Here is a 17,220-nt window from a genome sequence, read left to right on the forward strand (position 1 = left end):
AGCTGGTGCCCTCCATATGTTTTGGACTATAACTCCCATCATCCCTGACCACTGGCTGTGCTGGCTGGAGATGAAGGGAGTTGTAATTAAAAACATCTGAAGAGCTAATCGATCAAAAATGGCAAAGGCACCAAATCTAAGGCACAGCTCTTAAGGTTTGCCTCTAAAGCTTGGCAATGATCAAGTTGCTTTGTATTTTTATTTACACTCAACAATTCTTTATCTGCAGTAGAGACACTTAGTTCTTCCTTGCAGCATTATTATCATTGTTATTTTTTTTAAATCTCTGCCATTAACCATTTCCCTAAAGCATTCATAAGTATAAAACTGAAAATATTATTTATTTTCATGATGTAATCCTTTTCACAAGATGAACATTGAAGAATTTATGAACCCTATTTCACTTTTAAAACAGTTAGCTCTAATGACAAGTCAGCACTGGATAATCTTTTGGTTAATGTTTCTGTGTCCCAAGCATATACATACAGATGGCTGAGGTTAAAAATAGGTAAAAGGTAAAAGGTGTCCCCAACCAGTCGTGTCCGACTCTAGGGTGCGGTGCTCATCCCCGTTTCTAAGCCGAAGAGCCAGCGCTGTCCGAAGACGCTTCCGTGGTCATGTGGCCGGCATGACTGAACACCCAGGTGCACGGAACGCTGTTACCTTTCCCGCTGAGGCGGTACCTATTTATCTACTTGCAATTTCTTGCTTTCGAACTGCTAGGTTGGCAGAAGCTGGGACTGAAGACGGGAGCTCACTCCGACACGCACCACTCGGGTCTCAAACTGCTGACCTGCCGACCTTCCAGTCTGCAGTTCAACGTCTTAACCGCTAAGCCACCGCGGCCCCGAGGTTAAAAATACCACATCCCAAATTACCAACTTTGCTAGACCTGACCACCTTCCTTTCATAATTTAGACCCCTCTGTTGAAGATTTGAAAATATATTCTAGACAGATGACATGTTAACAGAATCATTTCATGGTTCAGTGTCTTCTCAGTATGATTTATCTTTTTATCTGTAGGCACTGGAGGTCCCTATTTGGGAGATTTATGAGCTAGGCCCCAAAATCTATTTTAATGGAACAGAATGTGTGTGTTCATTGAAAAATAAAATCTTAGCATAAGACGATGCTTCCTTTTCATGATCAGTTTTGGACATCCGCCTCCATGCCTCTTTCTGATGCATACAATTAAAGCTATTGTGCGCTGGCTGTTATGTATGGGCTCAACACAACAGGCATTCTTGGTCTCAGACTAACTTTGAACAGAGACCAAATGAAATTGAATCAGGGCATGAACAAATAGAATGAAGAACATTGGCAGGCTCCTCTTTGTGCTGCAGAGGTCAGAACATTGTCTGCCTTTCCAGCTGGCCGCTAAATAAGCTTTAAGTGCATTGGGTGGCCCACTGGCTTCTCTCCCCAACGAATTGCCTAGACTGGGGCCATCTACACCAGCCTAAAATCCTGCATTTAAAACAGGGCTTTCTGCTTCCGTTTTAAATGCAGGATCACCACTGACTCCCTTTACATGCGCTTCCTTTCCCCCCTCCTTCTCTCCGTATCTGAGTCTTCCATTATCTTTCATTGATCTCGCTCCTCTTCTTGCTGCTTTTCCTCTTCTTACAGAGGAAACTGAAGATGAACACAATGGGGTAATTTGATAACTCATTATCTGCAATCTATTTAAAAACAGAACAAAGGGCATTTAGTGCAGGAGATGACCTGGAGGGACCGGGCATCATGTAAAGAGCCCACAAACTTCCATGAAGGAGCAATCTCAATCACAGGATAAAAGCTCCATGTGGAGAAAGCGAGAGTGCAGTAGACCTATGATTTGTTCTCTGGGATTGCCTGATTCCCATCTTCACGAAGATTCTGGTATGTGACGTTTGTATCTTGTCTTCAACTGTCTGCCATCCCCTCCTCGGAGAAGCAAGCCTGGTGACATGGAGAAGGAGGGATCAGTGCCTGATCTGCAGGGTACTGAGTTCAAGCCCCACAGCAAGAACGGTGGTCCTATTGTGCAGTGCACTCCAAAGTTGAGTGAAAGAAATGTATTTGGATCTGGAGAGTGTGAAGGCTTGCTCCTGCATCTTGCCTGTGATATAAAAATATATCTGTGTCCAAGTATATCAGTTGGGCAGATGAAGCTACTTGAAATAGAACTTAGATTAGCCTTTCCTAACTAGGCATCTTCCAGATGTGTTATCTACAATTCCTATCATCCTCAGCCGGCCCATCCTAATCCTGGAAGGAAAGAATGCCTCTTTACTTACACGTATGCTCTGTTTGTGTAGCTGAGTGACTGGGAGAACTACATGAGTCAGAATCAGCATTGATCTTAGAAAAACCCAATCTATTTCCCTGAACTCAGAAATAGCTCACTTTATCCCGAGGCCATTTTGGACCCTGTTGCACCCCCAATGATGTCATTGGGAGCAGGGCAAGGCCCAGTCCTTCTCTGTAATGCTGATCCCTCGCATCAGCCCACGCTCCCTCCCATCAACCCACACACCCACCTCCCTCCCGTCCCATCACCTCACTTATCTTCATTGCTGCCCTGGCAACAGTGGAAGGAAGGAAGGCAGGCAGGCAGGTAGGCAGGCCTCTTTCTCTCCTTGTCGCCTGCTACAGCAGCATGCCTGGTGCAATGAGTGCTGGGTCATCATTTGAGAATACGTAAAGTCATGGTCTGAATGGAATAGGGAGAGATAAGCTCTTCTAACTTGATTGATTAAAATGAAGGGAGTGGGCTTGTTCTGTGGTGGTCCATGCTAAACAATGGGATCTGGGATGTGCATCACATATATCCTGGTACTCAATTAATGTGGAATAACTACCTTCCCCCTCCCCATTTCCATATTTCCAGTTGCTTTATCATCCCTTTCTCATCCTCGTTGTAAGTACTGCAGAATGTAACTTGCAGCTGATCTTGAATATGTACCATATGGTTGAAGAAAGATTCTGATCTGAAGGGTTCTGATCTGGCATAGTGATCCCTAGCTTTCTGTATTGGTATCCTTTTCTCCACCACTTTCACTGCAGGCACAAATGAAAACAGAAAGCCACATGGTCTTCTGCTGGAAACTCAAGCAATGAAACCCATACAAGAGGTCCTTGTTGAAGGATCTTGCATAGTAGGGTTAGGAAGGAAAGATGGAGAGATGCTTCAGGTTGGAGTAGATCATAGTTGGTTGACAGACCAATGGTAGTTTTATATATTCATGGTAATACTGCTGCAAGTTGTCTAAAATAAACCCTTTTTTGAATTTTGTTTTCCCCCCTACAGAGGCAAAATACATTTATCTTATATGCTTTAGAAAACATTTTTAGCAACTATTTATTTTATTGAATTGTTTGAAGTTAAAAAGAGATTAAAAGACACTTTAAAAGAAGTATGGTAAAAGCATCTTTTTTCGCTTTGCAAATGGGACTTTCCTTAAATAGACAGGGTAAAGGCCATCTTGGCCTTTTGTTGTGAGTTCTGTTTCCTAAAGAATTTAAGAAGAGACAGTCAAAATAAGTGCAATGATGCCTATGCAGAAAAAAATATTGATGGAGAAGAAGTGCAATATGTAGACTGGCCATTATGGATTCACACTGTTTACACTTTCAAACAGGAGCAGCTGGTATTGTTCTGTGAATCCATACGTAGCCTGTGTCCTGTATTATAAACACCCGTGCTATTTCAGCCAGCCAACTCCTACATAAATTACTACTTTTCAGAAGCTGTTCTATAAATAAGTGCAAGCTGCTACAATACAGTAACTGCAATTTTGTTTTGCTCTACTGAAACATTCCATGCTGACAAGGTCAGGCCCTTGCAGTATGAGTGCAGCCAAGTGGTGAAGGACACATCCAACATCCTGAGAGGTGGTGGATGGACAGCTACTAACTGTTGGCTGCCTTAAGCTAGCCCAGCAGTGCCTTTGCTGTCCTGGGAAATTTACAGACCTTGCCACTAGCGGGCAGAAGGTGGCCTCCATGGGGGCCCTTTTTTGGCAGCAGAAGATGAAAGGCAATTAGCCTTCCCACTGGGAACCACCCACTGCATCTGGTTTGAGGGTTAGCCACAAATGCAGTGATTAGAGTTAGGTGAGGAGTCTAGGAGGAACCTGTTTCGGGCTAAGAGCTGTCCACGGATTATGGAGATGAGGATGTAAGACAGTGGTGCAGTAATTAGTTTACATCCTTACTCAATGGCATGGTTGCTTTTAAGACTCAATTGTAAAGAATTGGTGTCAAAAGTGGCAATGGCATTTCATTACTCTTAGACACAGTCGTGGAGGATAAAGTTACCAGTGGTTATATGCTACCCCCAGTACACCAGTTGGTGGGGAACCTGAGCACAAGGAGGCTACTGCATTCATGTCCTACTTGTGGGTTTCCCACAGGCAGCTGGTTGGTCACTGTGGGAAACAGTATGATGGACTAGATGGACCCTTGGTCTGGTCCAGCAGGGCTCTTCTGTTGTTAAGATGCTAGTGTAGCCTAAAGCTTTTCTGAGCCCCATAAATTTATTTATTCATTTAAAATATTTCTTGGCCGCCGTTCAGGGCAGAAGTCCTCCCAAGGTGGCGTAAAGCAATAAAACACATAAAACCAGTGTTATATTAAGAATGATAAAAACACAATAAAAACAGTAAGAAGACAATAAAAACAGCAGAAAAAATAGCAATAAAACCAACAACAAAACCAGCAATAAAAACAGCAACAAAAGCAATCATATTAGGGGAAGGCCAGAATACAATAATGTTTTCAAGGCATTCTTACAAGTCTGCAATGTTGGAGCATGGCGGACCCCTTGCCCCAAAGGCAAATTACAATAAAGCACCAGGTGAGCCTCTCTAGGATGACATTCTACAACTGAGGTGCCACCACTGAAAAGGCCCTCTCCTTAGTAGCCACCCATCTCACCTCATTGATGACCAAGGTATGTGTGTGTGTGTGCATAACCATACGCGAGTACATGCTTAAGAGAGGTGTTGGACAGAGGACAGCTCTCCACCCCAGTTTTGGAGGGGTTTCCCATTACTCTACACTCCTTTTTTTACATTTCATATTTTGCTTACAAGTCAGTGAAAAAAGCTTCCTTAAGTTGATGACTTAACTTACCTGCTGAATTGTGAAACATAAAATCCAACCTGTTTATGAAAATAGATCCTTGGGGCTGTGATGTTCTTTTTTGGGTGGTGGTTGGTAGGGAATGAGGTAAGCTGGGAATCAAATTGCTCCGTGCAGCTTAGGAAGCCACACTTCCAATTTATAAATTCCCATCATTGCCAAAGATGGTTGAGAGGCTGTGAATGCCTTATTAGCTAAGGCCTAGATAGATTACCTGCTCTTCTAAACAATTTACCCGAGCAAAGGGAAAAGCCTTCCATACGGAGGAGGGAAATGAAACATCACAATTAATTGAGGTACTTTGTAGCCTTGGAAACAATGTGAGAGTGGTGACATCAGCAACAATTATGTGTAATTTTTAGCCTTATTTTATCACCAAGGTAACCAGAGCCAGTCTTTCTGCTTGGAATGTTCCAGAGTGTCTTTGGTAGAGGGAGTGTGCATGAAGCACAGCGTTAAAGAGGCTGCTAAAACAGCAATTTTCTAGGTTGGCCCGTCACTTGCTTACTCTGTACAATGACTTGGCAGCTGAAGTGTTTGAACTGACTCCCCTGAAAAGCACTATGAGGTGTCATGACAGTTTTATATGTGACATTTGACCCGTGATGGCTTGTTTGAACAGACAACACATCGCTTGATTCTGCAGTGATGAACATGCATGTGTAAGCACTGCTAAAATACATTTTTGAAGGACTGCACTGTGTGTGCTCATTGGACATTCTGCCCCTGTCCTGAAACGTAAATAAGTGAAACGTTTAGTGATTGGTATCAAGGGCGGTATCCAAACTGCAGCTGCACCTTCTCTGGTTCTGTTGCACCTGCGCGACCTACCTCTAGTGCAAGAGGAAGCTAGCACTTCCTAAAACAACCCTGGAAATGAGTGGAAACAGTCATTTCTGGAACGGGACAGGTCAGCAAAGCTCCCTCCTGTGAGCTCCACTGACCTGCCCTCTTCCAGAAATGAGCATTTCTGCTAATTTCTGCTTGTTTCTGGTTGCTTCACCAACTGCTAGCTTCCTGTTGTGCTAGCAGTGGGTCTGGCTAGCATGAGCGCAGTGTTGGATACTGCCCAATGTCCAATTGACACATTTGGTTTTAGGTGCTAAAAATTCACTCATGGTCATCTGCTGGCTTGACTATCTTAGGGCTCATTCTGATGTGATCTCAGAGGTGTAGGAACCACTGTGGTGGGTCTCCTTCCTGCATCATTCTGGTGCATTGGAAGCCACAAGTCTATGATGTGGCTTCTTTCTTTGAGATTCTGCCAACAAGTCATGTCTTCCTAGCATAAGCATGTTTCATATCTGTTGTCTAATATGTGGCGATCTCTATGCATGGCTTTCATGGAATTTCATACCATGCAAGTGCTGTCCTTGTAGGCAGTTCATCACATTTGAAGGAGGCTTCATGTATCACTGAATGACAGGATTGCAATATCCTGATATTCTAACTGCAAAATCACGTGGTCCTGTCAACTGTGTATTTTAGTCAGGCACAGAAACAAGTCTGACCCATTTGTCTTTCCTTACTGTTTGGCATGCCTATATTTTGTATGGGTATCAATAGTCATAAATGGATAAAAGAGCAACATATATGTTTGTAACGAAGATGTGGATTGATGATAAGTGAGAAAGCATTCATGTCATTTCCTTGCTGCCACAGACAGCTTTTAATGTCAGTTGCCTCTTCGCTCCTTGAAAAAGCGGAATGCCTTATGGGAAACCATAAAATGAAATAGGTTAAATATGTGTTATGAAGCTTGAAGACTGGAAAGCCAAACTGGGCTTATTCAACTGCATCTTGAGGTATTTTTGATGAAATGAGTGTCTCCCTCCCCACTCTCTATCTAAAGGTATCCAGAAACTAAAACTGAAAGCTGAAAATAAAATGACAGAAGTAAAGGATGACTTGTTAGGTTCTGCAAAAGATGAATGAAACCTTGCTGCTGTCAAATTCTCCTGAATTCAGTGGCCCACAGATTGCAAGGAAAATGTCAAAGCCAGTCCAGATGTTTCCAAGCAGAGAGCTTTTTCAGTCCTATACCAGGCACTTTCACATTGCATTTCAAAAAAGACTTGCTTACCATGCAATATTACTCCTGTTTACTGAGACGTAAGCCCCACTATGTTCAATAAAGTCTTGATTGCAATAAAGATTGCAGTCTTTGCAGTACAATCCTGTGCATATATACTTGGAAGCATGTCCCAATGCGCCCAATTGGCTTGTTCTTTAGTAAGTGTTTTTACAATTGCTCCCTCAGTCGGCCTACATTTTTAACTGTACTGTCTAAAGCAGCCTTCACCACCCTGGCACTCTCCAGGTGTTTTGGCAGCCTTCATCACCCTGGCACTGTCCAGGTGTTTTGGACTACAACTCCCATCAGCCCCAGCCAATATGGCCAATGGTCAGGTATTATGGGAGCTGTCCAAAACATCTGGAGGGCACCAGTGTGGGGAAAGCTGGTCTAAAGGTGATGATTTGACCTTCATACTAATGCAATATCCTGAACCTGAATACATTACCTTATGTATTGGTAATCCATACATACCTTATGGGTTTAAAAGGGACTAATAACATAAGTGTTACTTCCAGTGTCTGAGTTTGCTATATAAAAGAATCTCCTTAGGCTATCATACTGATGCCGCCTCCCCCTCCCCCTCTTTTTTTAAGGAACTCATGCAGTGATTTATAAACTGCTTCCTGAAAATCATAATGTTTTCTGCATAATTTTGCAACTGAATTTTCTCTCAGAATAGTTTGTTGCTCATCAGTATGGCACCTGCCAAACCGCTCAGTGCTGGAGTCTTGCCAGAAATGCCTGATTAAACATTTGTTTTTTAAAATGTGTTTGGTATCTTGTCCTCTATTTCTCTCTCTCTCTCTCTCTCTCCCCCTTTCCCCACCCCTCCTTTTCCCCTCCTAACAATTGCTCTTGGAAAGATTTTGTTCCAGTTGGCTATCAAATGCTTTGATAGAAGTTTCTTTAAAAAATTAATCTGATTTTTTAAAACTCTTCTGTAAAGGTAGAGAAGAAAAAAAAACACCTATGTTATAAGAGGAGGAATAATGCAAGCTTCTGATTGACAAAGTAGCCAGTAAATAATGATTACCATTCATTTTAGGAGAGGGAAAAGCAAACAAAAGTCCTTTTTTTCTGAATCGGGAGTATGAATAATAAGAACCAGAAATAGGCTGTAATGAATCTGTTCTGTAATTGTATGAATGTAACCAAATACACATGTTGGATGTAAATGCATTTAAATATGTATTTGCAAAATCAGTAGTACGTTCATGCATGAACTGCCCACTTACCTAAAATATATCTAATATATTTCTATATTCTCAGAGACATCCGTTTAATATAAACAATGGGGAAAAATTTGAATGTCATTCCTAGTTGTGGAATCTTCCCTGCTAATTCTGTACTTGTCGATATTTTTTTAAAGTAAGAACATCTGACTTAAAGACATTTGACTTCCAGTTTTGATAGGCTGATCATTTTTCTTTTCTTTTACCTGGCAAGTCTCACTCGGGGACAGCTTAAGGCAAATCCTGGCACATGATGTGCTTGTAATATCTGTATGAAACACTGAAGATGACAGACAATCTACCAGTTCTGGCAATTGAAAACACCTGTGCTTCTTACTGCTAGCCAATGAAGAGAGGAAGGAGATTGGTGTGAATATATATCAATACCTTTTCCTTGTGTGTTCCATCTCTGAGGCTAAGAGAGCCCTCAGGGTGTGTATAATCTAGAGTTATGGGATGAAATGAAGCAAATCACAATTTACCATTGGTGTGACCTGTTAGACTGAGGATATGCCACTCAACAGGGTTGTTGGAAGCTTCACTGATTGTGACATTTTAATACAAACTGGACAAAACATTAAGTGATATAGCAGAACGGTTAAGCCTAAAATAGTGCAATTTGGGTTAAAAGTATGAAACTTGGCACAGTTATACGTTGACCCATGATGATAAACATGTTTTGCAATGAATCCCAGTAAGCAATGTCCCCTGGAGGGCAGGAGACAGACAAATGTGTTGTTCTATCTTTTAGTCTATGAGCCAGGACAAACATTCCTACTGTATGTGGTTTTGTGTGTAATCACAATTTATATCCAACTTAACCAGGGTCTGCCTTGCCATACAGCAAAGTGACATGACCTTCTTAAGGCAGCACTGGCCCTGGGGAACACGAGTCCCACAGTGCTTTGTGTGGTCACCCACACTTCCAGTACAGTGACCTCTATGAGATCCTACAGCATCACTTATGGCCCAATGCTTTGTTTGGGAACCAGACACTCTCGAGGGCACTCCCACCATGCCAATAATAGCTAAACGATGTATAAATGAATAAGGAACTACGCCTTGGGTCTTCACAAACCATATACCTATCATATGCTTCTAGGCAATACCACTGCCACATATCTGGCCCAATGCTTCGCTGGGGCACAAGACACTGTCACGAATGGCACCCCGTGCCAATAATATCCAAAGTATTCAAAAGGAACTGGCAGCCCGGGTAAAGTTTGGGACACTCCAAGTCATCCACCAAACCTCCAGAGCAGCAGCCTGTACAAGATGCCACAGCATCACGTCCAGCTCAACTCTGCATTTGAGCACAAGACATAGTCAAGCATAGTGCTTCTATGCCAGTAACACCAAATGTACTAAAAAATGAATGAGGACCTGATGTGTATACACCCCAAACTAAGGTTTGGGCCACCCCAAATAAAATACCCAAACTTCTGGGAGAGGGGCCTCTTTCCAGTGCCACAGGATTGCATCTGCTTCATTGAGGCACAAGGCGCTGTCAAGCATGGCACTTCCATGCCAATAATACCCAATGAATTTAAAAAATGAATACAGAACTGCAGGTGTGTGCCCCCCATTAAGCTGCCATGGGAGCGTCCTCTGCAAGCTGGCATACCATGCATCCAAAAACTGTTTCGGGACAGGATGCTGTCAAGCATGGCACCCCATGCCAACAGCACCCGATCTATGTAGAAATGAATATGGAACTGTAAGTGTGCACCCTACAATTAAATTTAGTCCACCTCAAATCTTATATTGAAATCTTCAGGAGAGTGGCATCTACAAGATACCATAACATTGCACCTGACCCTATGTTTTGTTGGGGTGCAAGACTCTTTCAAGCATGGTACCCCCCCATGCAAATAATACCCAGTGGACACAGAAATTAATACAGCAGTGGAGATGTGCACTTCACAATAAGCTTTGAGCCACCCCCAAACCATGCACCCAAACAGCCAGGGGATGGTGCTCTATGAGTGACATGCCATTGTGTCTGGCCCAGGTTTTCATTTGGGCACAGGAGCCTGTCAGGCACAGGCTCACAGCTCCTGGGTGTGATATGAGCTTGTTCTTTGCTGGGAAAGGCAAAACATTTGCTTGGAACACATGGAATGTATTTCCAGATGTCACCACCGTGTTTTGACACTGGCAAAAGCTCCAACACACATCCCTGATGATACCAGTGTCGTGGCGCTACTTGAAAGGACTGTAGTATTTCTGTATGGATTGGGCAAAGTCAATGAGGCAAATCAGCATCTGTTTTCAAGCAGGTCATGATCCCTGGAGAATATTCCACCAACACAGATGCCTCTCAGACAGCACACAGTCTGTGCAATCGTTCAGGGAAGGCTTGTATGGGGACAGGTATTTCAAAGAGATCCAGAGTTACCAAGTCCTGAAGGCTGGGCCTGGGAAAGGAAAGATGGATGGCAACCAAAGTGGGCAACTTTAGGCCAAGCTCAGGAAAAGTACTGTGAGCTGATAGACTATAAGAAGGCATGAAGAGGCTTGTGCAAGTACTGCAGTACGGCCCTTATTTGCAGTGCCCTTTGTCAGTGAAGGAAGCTGTTTTCAGTGATAATTTGGAGTAGTGACAGGATATACTTTACAGAGTGAACTTCTGCCATAAACAGAATAAATGGTTTCCAGTTGATGTTTATAAAAAAAAAAAAAAACAACCCCACAGTGTGACCATGATCATATTTATGTTCTATAAACTAATTTATGTTTCATACAGTATCAATCTGCACATATAACTAAGAAGGTTGGAAGTTTATTTTTAGGTTATTCATATGTGGAGTTAATGTTAGGTCAGTGATGGATATAAAATGATTTTTCAGACAGTCCTGGTTTGCATGACATGACAGCCCACTGAGGGTTAGTTTACCTGTGCGGGCTGTCACATTGTGGGCGCTGTTGTGTTGTGTGAACCAGCCCAGTATCTTCCACTGTTTAACAACATTTTTAGTGAAGCACTTCCATGTATATTTAGTTAAAGAGATGCTCTAAGATTTCATATTCCATTGTGAACGTTCACCCTCCTTGTTTCTGTTTTCTGTCTATGTACGTTCAATTTAAATTTGCCATATAATTGTATTGGGACCTTACAATCACCACTGGGAACATTCTCTTGATGTAGAGAGTATTTGTTTAGAAGTGACAAGTCTAAACATTAAAACAAATCTACTTCTTTACAGGAGTAGATGTGAGAGGAGAATCCCTGTCTAGAAGTGTTTGGGCATTATGTCCATGGCAAGTGTGAGGCTTTTAACCCTATGTGCATGATTTGGCCAAACATCTTGGCTTAACTGCTCTGATAATAGAATGAAATATGAAAATATAAATCTGAGAAGGATGTACAGGAAATCTCCTGAGTCCAGCAGTTCTTTGTGGGCCTTGGACTTTCAGTGTGCACATGGAACTTCCCTTGGCTTCCCTATTCAGTTTGTTGGAGAGGGGCTCTGTGCACACAAAGTGAATGAGGACTCCTGCTTGTGGTAGAGCACTGGATTGGGCACTCCTGCCCTCATCTACCTATTTCCATTCCTGAGAAGCACAACCACTTGATAGCTAACGACCTGATCCTATGCACATTACATACAAGTATGTTCTGTTGGTAGACTTTTGCCTGTCCCTGGATACTGATCAATGTTGTCTCTAGGTTTTTGAGGGCCCTTGGGCAAGACAACTTCAACGGTTCCCCCTCCCTCAGTGAATCTAATTTCTCACCGCCATTGTCACCAGCTGGTCTGCTCCTCATCTCCCTTCTCATCATTGCTACAACTTGCTTGCTTGACAGGCAGAGAGCCAGTGAGCAAGCAGGCCATGGTACCTACTGCTCCTTCTTTTCACCACCACCATTGTCTGGGCCAGAGTGAGAGCAGATGAATAAGCAGGCTACACTGATGAAGAAGGCAGGGGACAACTTCAAGCGGCTGCTGTCAGTGGGGGCCTCTGCCCTTGACACCAGCCCTGATATTGATAGACCTACAGATAACATGGACAGGTAAACCTAACAGTTGCCTCTTGGCCATCAGCCACCAAGAAATAAAAATGACGTGTGCAGGAGCATTTAGACAAATCTGGATCAGTATGTTTTATCTGAGAACATGTGGAGTATGAAATTCCATGTAAGATGTTATGTTTCTTAATGCAAGCAGTTATGTAGCCATGGGTACTAGAATCTCATTATTACACATCATTAGCCTTCCACATTTTTTTAAAGTACTTTATTTAGCTTTAAGAAACAAGTATACAAGCTTAAGTACAAGTAGGATGTATTTTAAGATCCAGTCATTGCTGACATATGGAGTATCTCTGGTTGCCTCATTCCAAACCCATTTTGCAAAGCACATTCACAACAGGCATCTACCTGGCTCTTCTGTATGTTTGACTTAGCTCCCAAGGGCAGGTGTTGACATTCAGCTGCTAATTTCCCCCCATTGGTAACAACATGTCTGCCTCTGATAATGCATCTGTTCATTTAGAGGTCCAGCCTGTTGTTTCTTGAGAAACAATATTGCTAAATTGATTCAAGAAATAACAATGTATGTTTTTGTTTCTCAAACATTTGGCATTTTGTGCCGTTTCCCCCTACCTCCACCCCATAAAAGCTCACTGTCAACAAAGTATTCAAGATCAATGCAGTGACTTCCCCCCACCTTCCACCATTGCCCATTGTAAATCTATTAACTGTGATCCGTAATTAGGCGCACAGCTTAACGTAAAGGACAAATGGAGTCTACTGAACCGTGTCTCAGGCCTTGATGGTGAAAAAATGACCCATTTGGTTTTACCAGCTGTGACTTTGGAGGCAGGCTCAATGACAGAGAACACATAAAACTAAATAGATTACGTTTCCAGCTCAGTACATACCCAAGGGAGTGTAACAAGGATCCCAACCCACTGCCAAAAAACAACAATCCAAGTTTCTTTTGGTCACAAGTATTGTAGTTCCTTCCTTTCCTTCCTTTGCTTGCCCCTCTTCCTCTTGGGAAGAAAAAGCGGGTGCTTAGGAGAAACCTATGTGGAGGTTTCTCCCTTGGTATCTGTAGTGTTAACGGAGAGCCATGCTTTCATGCTGAAGCTACAACTAACCTTTGCCTCTCTGGTCAGACATACATGCCTCCCCCAGCAGTGCCATCTAGTGTCCCTTGTGCTTCTACAGCTCATACCACAGAACCATCAGGGCCATTGTACCTGGTAGATCTATTGTCATTGATTCATGCCATCCCTTTCCTCACTCAGAAGGAATCGTGTTCTTGTCCTCTCACTTCATCTTCTTTGCTAGTCTATGAAGAATTACCCACAGAGATGACCAAGTCATTTTGGGTGAGTTTTCTCCTGCTGGGAGTCTTGGTTGTCTCCTGTGAAGGCTGGTGGCTCTGATGTCAGCGGGGCGGTGAATCCCCTCCATGTTTCAGTCAGAACTCTAAAGGAGCTATGAATAGCTCCTTTAGAGTTCTGACTGGTTCTGACTGAAACCCGGAGGGCATTCAGCACCCCACTGACATCGAAGCCACCAGCCTCCACTGGTTATTTCTGTATCATCCTTCCAGGTAGTAAAGAGAATTTTTCCATATATCAGGTGCAATTGTGTGTAAAACCTGTGGTAGAATGTGTGGCAAAATGGTTGTCTGTTTCCACCCAATGTCTTCATTTTCCATCCATGGTTAAATTAATTGGATTCTTATGCAGAGCCAGTAATCACATAGCCATGTTCCCCAAAATATCACCCCAGAAACCTGTAGTCACTATTAATGCTGAACAAGCTAGTTTTTCCACACCTAGGAAGAAGACCACTGCAGATATGTCATTTGATGAGGATACAGCCATTTTGTTCTAAGCACCAGGAAAGGAGGAGGACAAAATCACATTCTACATGTGGGAAATTTGATAATTCCACCAAAGGACAGGGCCCATTTTCTGCTCATGTCATATTCTAGACTCTATATTATATTTAGCATAATCAATCCTTCCATATGTTTGTGAACATCCTCAAGATGCTGAACTTCCATTCCCCAGAGATCTATGAATTGTCAGATCTCAGAACAGTGATACTCCTCTTCAGATGTCCTGTTTCTACCTGTGATTGAGGAAGAAGGGGGGGGGGGTTCTAGCAAGCCCTGCCCCATCCTGCGTGTCACCTTCCCCTCATTTGGAGCCCTCCATGAGTTGAAGGGCAAACTTCTGGAGTTGGTTCTAAGCAGCCTCTTAGGCATTGTGGATCATCTCTGGGCTCCACGCTTGGAAGAGCATTGTGGAGCAGGAGGAAAGGGGGTGTTCCGGGGGGAGGGGAGGGGACCTTGGAAGGGCCAGTACAACACTTCCTATGTGCTGTCCGGCCACCACCCCACTCTGTAGCACTGTAGCTAGACAGCTGAAATCGGCTGTCTAGCTGCAAATGCAGGCTACATCCCCTCCGTGCTCTGCCCACCCTGCATTGCATAGGCAGTCACCTCCGAGTTCGGAGGCAGCCTTATAAGGATTGCTTATAAGGATAAGCAATCCTTATCCGCAAAGGATTGCTCCCTTAACCAGGGAAATGAAACTACTCCTCTCAGGGATACACCCACCCACCCCCCCCGCAAAAAAACTCCAGGCCTCTAGGCCTGGCTTTTTTCTTTTCCTTGTTTCTGTAGGCTTCAAACCTTCACAAGAAATGGCATTTGTTCGGATATATGTGGGTGGAGTCTCATGGCATCAACCAGCTTCCTTTAAACAAAAAAACCCTCAACTCCATGCTGCGTAAATGTAGTGGAAGTCAATGGGAATTACTTCTGAGTAGACATGTTTAGCAAGCTGCTTTCAGGGCAGAAGTGGAGATTTCAAAAGAACAAAAGTCATCCCACAGCAATGTGCTGGTTTTAAGGCTCATTTGGGGAAAAACAAAGCACGATCATGTGCAGGGCCAGTCCCCCAGATATGACGCAACTTTTCCTTCCTCCTGTCAGCTCTGCACCCCCTCAGCTGGCACTGAAGGCAGTGTCACTAGCTGAGGTCACACAGACTCCCAAACTGCACTGAAGCCGTCGCGATGGGAAAATATGTCACAAAATGACTTGGCAAAAATGCGGGTTTTACAGCATGAAAACATGCAGTTGCTGCAGGGAGGGGGAACATCCTGTGCCATGATTGTCTGTGAGGTGCGGTAGCACCACAGTAAATGTCCCATGTAGATGGGGCCAAGGTTGGGGTAATAATAAATTGTAATAATATTCAGGTGCTTGGAGAAGAATTGGTATAAATCTGAGCAATAACACAAAGCCAATTGCTTCTCTTGTGCCAAATCACAAAGAGAACAATGTCATAAAATGTAATCATAAAGCAGCCTTCCCCAATGTGGTGCCCTATAGATGTTTAGGACTACAACTCCCCAAATCCTTGACTATTGGCTATGCTGGCTGGGGATGATGGGTGTTATAGTTTAAAACTATAGGTTTTAAAGGGCAGTATATTGGGGAAGGGTGCCATAAAGGATCAGAAGCATTTCGTATTTGTTTTCTGTGGTTGTTCAAGATTTCATAAAATCTAATTCCCTTGCTCTTGAAGGTGTGATGACAGAAACAGTTACATAGGCACTGTTTTTTGTGTGTGGGGGGGTTACACACAGGAAGCAAAGCTGCTTGAAAAACATAAATGGGGATGTTGCTGAGAAACAGATATTTCACTTGTTATGAATGACTGAGCCTTAAAGGATGCTGAAACAGTCAGATACTTATGAAGAATTATGCCATTGGCTGATAGAAGGACATGACTGCCCCCCCAACATCCCTGCATGCCCTATATGTTTCGTGTGTGAAGATCTGAAAAATGTTCAAGTTCAGCTGAACATACTTACAACTGTAGTCATGGTCCAAATGCAGGGAGCTCTGTAGGCATATTCAGCCAAATGTGCTTACAACCCCCTTTCAGCTCTTTGCGCTAAACACATGAAGATCGATAAAGCAGCTCGGGGGGGGGGGGGACGATGACATGGGGGCCGGGACTCGAGCACCCATGACCCCTCCCCAGTTTAGCCCTATTCCTACAGCAAGCAAATACCTGTATAGAATGGAAAACATTGTTCATTAAAGGAACAGAGCAGAAAACATACCAGCACAGTAGTCTCAAACCAGGGACCTTGGCAGTAGGTGACCTACAATGTTAGTCTTTATGCCACTGTGTTAGCTGTGTTAGCCACTGTGTTAGCCCTGGGGAGGGAGCTGCTTGCTACTATGGATGATCAGGGGATGGTAGGGGCCACATCTCAGTGGAAGAGCACCAGCTTTGCATGCTGAAGGTACCAGGTTCAATCCCAGGTATCTCCAGGAAGGGCTGGAAAAATTCCTGCCTGAAACCCTGGAAAGCCATTGCCAGTCAGTGTCCACAATACTGGGCTAGATGGACCTATGTTTTGATTGTGTGTCCCTATGGTACTGCAGCTACCACCTTGGGTCAGGAGACACAAAGGTCCAATAGGACATGGTCCTATAAAGCTTCTTTTTCTGACCTGGCTTCTCAGTATGCCTGACAGTCTCCTGGCCACAAAACAGGATTTTTAGAGCAGATGCAAGAAGATTTCTTCCTGTTTTCTCTGCTTTCTGAATTCAGATGGGATTTGTATGCGCTGCAACTGGTTCTCTGAGGCAGGTGGTGATAGGAACCTATTTAATGGAACATGGGACTAAGCATTAATGTCACTGAATATAACCCATCACATTACTTCCTAATAGTAAATGTGATAAATGATGCATATCCTGCAAGTATTTTGGATTTTCCCTTCTCATTTTGTG

At 43.4% G+C, this 17,220-nt stretch overlaps 1 protein-coding gene across 1 annotated transcript in view; it reads left to right on the top strand.

Annotated features, from left to right (window-relative positions):
* MYO3B (myosin IIIB) overlaps positions 1-17,220 on the top strand; it is a 331,093-nt gene that overhangs the window by 43,221 nt on the left and 270,652 nt on the right. The window lies entirely within an intron of this gene.

This window comes from Heloderma suspectum, chromosome 1 (genome assembly GCF_057233095.1).
Source record: "Heloderma suspectum isolate Gila_16-S chromosome 1, 16-S_ref, whole genome shotgun sequence".
NCBI lineage: Eukaryota > Metazoa > Chordata > Lepidosauria > Squamata > Helodermatidae > Heloderma > Heloderma suspectum.